Source organism: Mastomys coucha, unplaced genomic scaffold, assembly GCF_008632895.1.
Source record: "Mastomys coucha isolate ucsf_1 unplaced genomic scaffold, UCSF_Mcou_1 pScaffold12, whole genome shotgun sequence".
Classification (NCBI taxonomy): domain Eukaryota; kingdom Metazoa; phylum Chordata; class Mammalia; order Rodentia; family Muridae; genus Mastomys; species Mastomys coucha.
Genome location: NW_022196894.1, coordinates 17,672,587 through 17,680,291, shown reverse-complemented (window position 1 = coordinate 17,680,291; position 7,705 = coordinate 17,672,587). Strand labels below are relative to the sequence as shown.

Sequence of the window (7,705 nt, the reverse complement as noted above, 5' to 3'; positions counted from 1 at the left end):
TTTTTTTTGTACAGACTTATCTGGCTAAGGCATCCAGTCTTTAAAAGAATTGAAGAAAACAAAAATTACAAAATGATAATGCATGACAATATGCAGTAGCATAGACAAGATGCCAAGTTAGATTCCTCTCTAACTTAAATTCTTAGCACTTAAGATTTCTAAAGTAACTAAAGAACATAATATTTTTGATGTCCTCTGAGAATGAGGACAGGGAGGTTCAGGATCAACCAAGCATGGTGGTGCATGCCTGTAAGCATAGCACTCCTGTGGTAGAGGCAGGTACCGAGTCCTGCATGGCCATGGAAGGGACAGCATGACATGGTTTTCTGCACCTGGAGCAAAGCTAACAAGACATGGGTCTCATGAGTACTGACAATTGCTGTGGGTATAAGGCTTAATGTACGTATTTTCATGTTCCTTCTTTGGGGAATGTTTTCCTTGTTAAGGTTAATAACTCCAAGATAATTAGAAACAGCATAAGTCTGGGAGGTGAGAATGTATTCCCTCAGCAAAATGGTAAATTCTGTGACCTTCAAGATAGCCCATAAGGCTGTGGGAAAGAACTGTGAAAACATGAGTTCAAGAACATATAATTTCTCACTATGCAAAATATAAGGATGCATTACGAACTGTATGAGGAGCTTCGTGGACCAGGGAGAACAAAGGCACCTGCACTAATGAGCTAGATTATCAGAATAATACAAAGGCAGATTTCTGAGTTCAAGATCAGCCTGGGAAAGATGGAATTTAAGTCCAGATGAGGTGAAAATAGTGATCTCAGAGCCAGATCCCACCCAGGTAGCTTACTGTGTGTGCTTACAAAGGCAGTTAGATTCCTAAGTTCAAGATCAGCCTGGGACAGGGCAAATTTAGGTCCAAGGGTGGTAGGAATGGTAATCTCAGAGCTGGATCATACTCTGCTAGCTTACTGAATGTGCTTACAAAGGCAGGCAGATCTCTGAATACATTTGCTATGTTAAAAAAAAAGTATTTGTCTTTTTCTAAGAATCAAGGGGCTAAGGGCATAAAATGCTGATTCATGGGATAATCAAACAGGACCCTGGGTAAATAATTGAATTGATATGTAAATAATAAAGACTGGGCTTTGACTTGCAAGAGGTGAGTTGTCTGGAGAGCCAGTTCAGGTAGAACACAGAGCTGTCAGGTTGTACCCACAATTGATTTCAAGTTGTTCTTTTGCAGCTCCCAAACACCCCTTTCTCAGGAACTCCCAACCAAGCTGAGGCTGTCCTTGGCAGGCAGGAGCATCACAAGTTCAAGGTTATCCTCAGCTAGAGAGTGAGTTCTAGGCTAGCTTGGGATTCATGAGACTCTGTCTCAAAACAAGCATACACACAGAAATGGTTATGACACTGAAAGGAATTCATATTTGAATCTTTACTAGACTAGATTCAAATTATGATAGAATTAGTTAAAAGTCAGTTTCCAAATCAAGCATCCAGAAAATCAAGGATGAATTCATTGTATCAGCTTACCTAGTTTATCATCACCATCATTTCTGTATTTCAGGCTCAGAAAATTCAATAAACAATTAGGACCTTGATTAGTGCTATAACTACTGGTGTTGACAATAAAAACCTCTTTAAGCTGGGCATGACAATGTATGCCTACAATCTTAGCCATGATGAGGCAGAGGCAGGAAGATGGCTGCAGGTTTGAGGCCAGCCTGACTTACAGAGATATACTGTCTAAAAACTCAAAACAAATCAAACCAACCAACCAGCCAACAAAGACAACAAAATTACTACCTTAAGAAGAAACAACCCTTCACCTACTAGACCTTGTGGGCTCCTCATACATTTGCATTTCCTTGACACCTATAGGACAACATGGGCTTGCTTTCTGTAGCTAGGGCAATGTATGGAATATTAGGTAAATTTTGGGACACAGAGATTAATTAAAACTTGCTTTCTTGCTGGGCAGTGATGGCAATCATCTTTAATCTCATCACTTAGGAGGCAGAGGCAAGTAGATCTCTTGAGTTTGAAGCCAGCCTGGTCTACAGAGCTAGCTCCAAGACAATCATACCTACATGAAAACTGTTTCAAAACCAAAACCAAAATAACAACAACAACAACAACAAAACAAAAAAACAAACAAACAAAAAAAACCACAGTAAGACCTCTTGCTATCTCTGAGCTTTTTTTTTTTTTTTTTTGGTTTTTCAAGACAGGGTTTCTCTGTGTAGCCCTGGCTGTCCTGGAACTCACTCTGTAGACCAGGCTAGCCTCAAACTCAGAAATCCGCCTGTCTCTGCCTCCCAAGTGCTGGGATTAAAGGCATGCGCCACCACCGCCTGGCTCTGAGCTTTCTAAGAACACTCCATTAACCAGCCTTCCACAACAGAACCAAATACAAATTCTTAATACTTATCACAAGGTAAATGATTTGCACAGTCATCTTATATTATGATATGCTTCCAAAGTTTTAACTTTTAGTCTCCCATATATAATTAATCATAAAAAGCCATTATTTTCCCATTTTTACAAATAAAGTTTTACTTATCTTATTTTTTTACAGGTAAATTAGCAATAGTTAAAAATGTAACCATATTTCCTGACTGTTGGGATTACAAGTGTGCCTCACCACACTCAGATTCTGTCTTGATAGAATTGGTCACTGTTATTCACCATTATTCTGACTAGTGCCAAATGTTCCCAGGTTAAAGAAATGAAATGGTTTAAACTAGTAACAATCTTTCAATAGCCAATAAATATAAATATACCTTCTCAGCATTTGTTTGACCAAAGCCCCAGGCAAAATACTTATGTTATTTAAATTTTCACACCTAAAATAGAGAACAGTGACATATAAGTCAGATACTATCAGCTCAAGTATATTAGTAATATGCTGAAAACAGTTCTTAGTAAATTAAGACTTTTTACCTTAAAGTTCACTTTCATACACATCATTAAAAGTAACACTCTCTTAAAGGAAATTAATAATTTTAAATTCAATGATATTCACATTCTTTTACTACTTAAGCTAAATTTGATGGTGAGGTGGAGAAAAGTATATCCTGCAATAATTCCACTTTGAATATTTGAAGAATGCCTACAAACTTACATTATATTCAAATTCCACAGAATTAAGTTACTCTTAAGTTTAGGCAGATTCAAAGTTGATCTCAAAACCAAACATGACAAAAGTAAACAGTTTATTCACTCTGTACTATATGTAGCTATGAATCAATTTGAGAAAAGTCTCAAGAGTTAAAAAAAAAAACTCACCTACTTTTAATTTAAGCTTTTATTATATACATTTCTATAAAGAACCTTCAAGTTTATCAAGTAATTTTAATACATAATTCTTCTGCTTTACTGAACCTTATAATGTCTACACAACAAATAATTCAGCACAATTCCTGTGAGCTATTGTGTGTATCTGAATGTGTGTGTGTACATGTGTTGTGCATGCATGCATGCGTGTATGTATGTATGTACGTGTGTGTGTGTGTGTGTATGTGTGTGTGTGTGTGTGTGTGTGTGTGTAGGAGATGGAGGAGAATGCTAAAAAGTACATACCACGATTTAGAGTAGTACATAGAATAGCAATTATATTTAACTGTTATTTAGGCAGATTCAAAAGTTAATATTAAAAACAAATATGAATAACTAACTTAAAAAAAACCTTCAAACACCCACAATCACATCTTTATACCCAAAGTAAGCTAAGATTAGGACATGAATACTATCTTGTGTATTTCCTTACTTTCATTAGGCAGAATAATTTATGTGTACACTTGATGAAGAATATTGGGTCTTGGTAAGTCACGTGATGGTTAGTCCTACCTAAATAAGTATTCTTTACCAGTAGTTATTAAGGCCCAAAGCCAATGAGAGAGTCCCACTACTGTCTGACACTAGGGTAGCAAATGCTAGATCCAAATTCAATTTTAGACACTGTAGGGCTGGCTAAGACTAGATTCAAATTCTCAGCATTTCTCTAGCAGAAATCTCAAACACAGATTGGAATAGAGCCTCTCAGAATTCACTTGGTGTAGAATTATACCATTGGAAGTAGAAGACAACTCATCCAGCATTTTCTGCAGGACTTTAAAGTAATATTTATGTTTTCTCCTTTTTTAAAATTGCTATTTGGGCCAGGCGGTGGTGGCCCACGCCTTTAATCCCAGCACTTGGGAGGCAGAGACAGGTGGATTTCTGAGTTCGAGGCCAGCCTGGTCTACAGCGTGAGCTCCAGGACAGCCAAGGCTACACAGAGAAACCCTGTCTCGAAAAACAAAAAAACAAAAAACACAAAACAAACAAACAAAAAATTGATATTTGGTTTCTGTTTGACAGGGTTTCTCTAAGTAGCCCTGGTTATCCTGGAACCATACTGAGATCTGCCTGCCTTTGACATTAAAGGTACCAGAATGAGCAGTTATGGAATCCTGAAGATCTGACTAGGTAAAGAGCAAAGGACAGAGGTGGTCAAGGTACAGTTTGGAGGAGCTATATAAGGTGTGATTTACAGTGTGGCAACACAACAAGCTTCATTTTCCTTTTAAAGAATCCCCTACAAAGAGGTTACAGATAAACAGTATGGACCGACTAGGGCCTTCCAAAGACGAGAACACAAGAAACAAATGACAAGCTACTATTACAATACCTATCAATGTGCCAATCATCCATGCCATCATGTTCCACATTACATTTTATCAAACTGAACCATGGATAAAGCAAAACCAAGAAAGGGTAACTAAGAGACATATCTTTAAAGATCTAAGGATAATGTAAAAGAATGCTAGCAATTGCTTCCAATGGACTAAATCTTTTACAAAAGTGCTATGCTAAACCAAGCAAGCATTCACATATTCATATACATTTCACAAAGTTATATGAAATATATAAATTTCAGGCATTTTTACTGCCTGAAAAGGCTTTGCCTGACTTATGCTCTTCACTAGACCTGACATGGAAACAATGTCATTTTGTAGGTCCTCTCCCCACCCCCAAATATACTTACTGCATTTTTATTTAAAAATGAAAGGCCTAGCAATACAAGAGTGAACACTTGTAACCCCAGCCAGCACTCCAGCCGCTGAAGCAGGATCATTGTGAATCAGAGAGCATTCTAATTTACATAGCCAGTACCAGGTCAGCCAGGACTACAGCACATGCTCCTGCTGGGAATGAGGGAGAAACAGGACTTTGACAGTTATTTTTCTGCTACCAAAATTAGTTTTTGCTTATTACAACTAAACTAGCTATGGTGCCAATAAAATGCTCTGTGACCTGGGATTCTAAATGGCCTTTTAACATACAAAAACACTCAGAAGTCAGTGATTTTTAACATAGTATTGCACCAACTATTCAGAAATAATTTTAGAAACTCCAACAAAACCTAACCGCTTTGGTTTGAGACAGGGTCTTCCTGTATATTTCAGGCTTGGTGCAAACTCTATAAGTCCCCTGCCACCTTGCTGGAATTACAGGCATGAACTCCACCCTTAAGAAGGTTTTCTTTTTTTGTTTGTTTGTTTGGTTTTTCGAGACAGGGTTTCTCTGTATAGCCCTGGCTGTCCTGGAACTCACTCTGTAGACCAGGCTGTCCTCGAACTCAGAAATCCACCTGCCTCTGCCTCCCAAGTGCTGGGATTAAAGGCTTGCGCCACCACGGCCCGGCAAGAAGGTTTTCATTCTCTTTATTTTCCACTTGGTTTAGAGTGTTTTAGATCATCTAAGATCAGCTAACTAAGGAGAACTTAGTGGCTAGCATACGTGAGAAGGCCCTTGGTTCAGTCCTCAGTATCAAAGGAGAGAGAGAGAGAGAGAGAGACAGAGACAGAGACAGAGACAGAGAGAGCGCGCGCGACGGGGGTGGGGGGAGGTGAGGTACTGGAAGAATTACAATTCTTGAAGATAATTAGCTATTCTGTTGTTGGCCCCCCAACTCCCAAGTCTATGTTGCCTAGGCTAGTCTTGAACTCCTGGACCTACTGAGTATTGCTCTTACTTCAGTCTCCCAAATAACTGGAACTACCCACAGGGGATTCACTTTGTTGAGCTTAAGGGAGTAGTATTCATAGCATCAAGAACAGAAAGGTTAAAAACATCCAGCTGTCTAGTATCATTGTTGCAGTCACAACAGAAATGAAATCTTTTTGTATAAATGCTTGTGAGGACATTTTATTGACATTTTTCACTACAGAGTCCACACCTACATATTTGATAAAAGAGCTGTCCTAAATTTTCCAGGTAAGAGTAAATAAAGTACATACAAGAATAAATGCTGTAACATATTTGCTAAGTATTTATTTTCCAAACTCTCGACCTCTGACTCTTAATGAAATGGCAGGAAAACAAGGAAGTTAAAAAAGCACACTGAAAAAGCATTAGGGTTTTGGCAATCTGGACAAGAGCCAGGAATGTTTAAGATATAACTGATAGCTCTTAGAATATTGTTTTCTTCTTCCTGTTTAAAGACTAAGTCACAAGCTTTGTTTAAAGAAACTCTACTTATCAAATGGTAGTTTTTATTAAAGTATACTTGATTGCATTTGTATATATATATATTTTTTTTTCTTTCTTTCTTTTTATTATATGTGAGTACACTGTAGCTGCCTTCAGACACTCCTCCAGAAGAGGGCGTCAGATCTCATTATGGATGGTTGTAAGCCACCATGTGGTTGCTGGGATTTGAACTCAGGACCTTCAGAAGAGCAGTCAGTCTCTTAACCACTGAGCCATCTCTCCAGCCCCGAATTGGTATATATTAAGATCTACTGAATAACCTTAGTTATTCAGTAATGACCTTCAGTGACTGTGTGTTCTGGTCAGACAGCTTCTTATTCTAATACAGTCATCGGTACTTGGATTTTTAATATTAAGAGGGGCTGGAGGGATGGTTTAGCAGTGCTCTTGCAGAGGATCCATGTTTGGTTCCCAGCACCCACAAGGCAGCTGACAACCTGAGCCACCTAGAACTTCAGTTCCAGATCTGACATCCTCTTCTGGCCTTCGATGGCACCAAACACAGGTGGGTGGATACATGCTGGTGAAACACTCACACAGAATAAATCTTTTAAAAGTATATTAAGGCTGTGTACCAGTAATATCTGCTTCACTGAATAAGCTCAACTTTTCTGCGATAAAATGATAAAACCTAGCTGCATCATAAGTTTAAAAGCTTTGGAAAACCACCTTTAATATCTTCTGACTGAAAATGACTAGGTGTTTGGTGATCTTAATATACAGTTTTCCAAACACACCTTCAACTCACTTCTCAGAAACTTCTGAATTACCTGGAAGGTTAATACACGAAATTGTGGGCACTGGAAATCCCCAAAAAGGGAAAACGAAGAAAGCTCATTCGAAAATCCAAAACCATAAAACTTTTAAGTGAATAACCTCAATTTATCTTTTTTTTTTTTTTTAAAGTAAAAGCCACCGTTGAAATCTTAAGTGGCAAAGGATAGATATTAAATCCTAATAAAGAAAAACAAAACACCAAACCGTTATCAACCATGTGGTGGTTGTGCCAGGTAACATCTGAGAACACTAACAGAAAAAAACTGACTTATGATTAAAATCCGCTAGAGCTAACGTCGAGGCTTCCCAAATGTGGCCCTGTGGCTCACCCTTTACTACCTAAAGCTGGACAGAGCAGGCAAGGATAACTTCGCAGAGCCGCTGTCCCGTGGCTGCAAGCACTACGCCAGCAGCTCGGGGTTAGCACC

General features: G+C 38.4%; 1 protein-coding gene across 7 annotated transcripts in view; it reads right to left on the bottom strand.

The window, feature by feature from the left end:
• The window catches only part of Klhl24 (kelch like family member 24), a 56,081-nt gene that overhangs the window by 29,860 nt on the left and 18,516 nt on the right, over nt 1–7,705 (bottom strand). For 3 of the 7 annotated variants that reach the window (XM_031363410.1, XM_031363412.1, XM_031363413.1), the window contains one exon: nt 2,747–2,809. The exons of the other annotated variants lie outside the window; for them this stretch is intronic. The gene's annotated coding sequence lies outside the window, so the exon portion shown is untranslated. The remainder of the gene's footprint in view (nt 1–2,746; nt 2,810–7,705) is intronic. 7 annotated transcript variants of the gene reach the window in all.